Genomic DNA, 313 nt, shown 5'->3' with positions numbered 1-313 from the left:
AAATATACCCACAATAACACAAGTAAATAACCAGTTATCCTCCAGGCGATACTTCCCTCGACCAAGCCGAGCGCATCACACACTAACCTCCGTAGGTGTTTCCGCAACGCCAGCGCACTCGCTACTGTTTCCTAAGGGAGTATCGCTGCGCCCCGCCCGGTTCGTCGGGCCAGCGTGCTACACCTATTCACCCTGCACACTTCACTCTACACCCTTCTCCCTACACCCTTCACGCTCTATCCTTCACTCTACACCCTTCTCCCTTCATCCCTCACGCTCTACCCTTCACTCTACACCCTTCTCCCTTCATCCC

The 313-nt window shown here is 54.3% G+C and overlaps 1 protein-coding gene across 1 annotated transcript in view; it reads right to left on the bottom strand.

The window, feature by feature from the left end:
- Positions 1–138, bottom strand: part of LOC119593101 (sialin-like) — a 35739-nt gene extending 35601 nt beyond the window's left edge. The window contains exon 1 of the mRNA XM_037942065.1: positions 88–138. The gene's annotated coding sequence lies outside the window, so the exon portion shown is untranslated. The remainder of the gene's footprint in view (positions 1–87) is intronic.
- Positions 139–313: the final 175 nt, after the last annotated feature.

Source organism: Penaeus monodon, chromosome 31, assembly GCF_015228065.2.
Source record: "Penaeus monodon isolate SGIC_2016 chromosome 31, NSTDA_Pmon_1, whole genome shotgun sequence".
Classification (NCBI taxonomy): domain Eukaryota; kingdom Metazoa; phylum Arthropoda; class Malacostraca; order Decapoda; family Penaeidae; genus Penaeus; species Penaeus monodon.
Note: the sequence above shows the minus strand (reverse complement) of the source record. Positions and strands in the feature narration are given on the sequence as shown.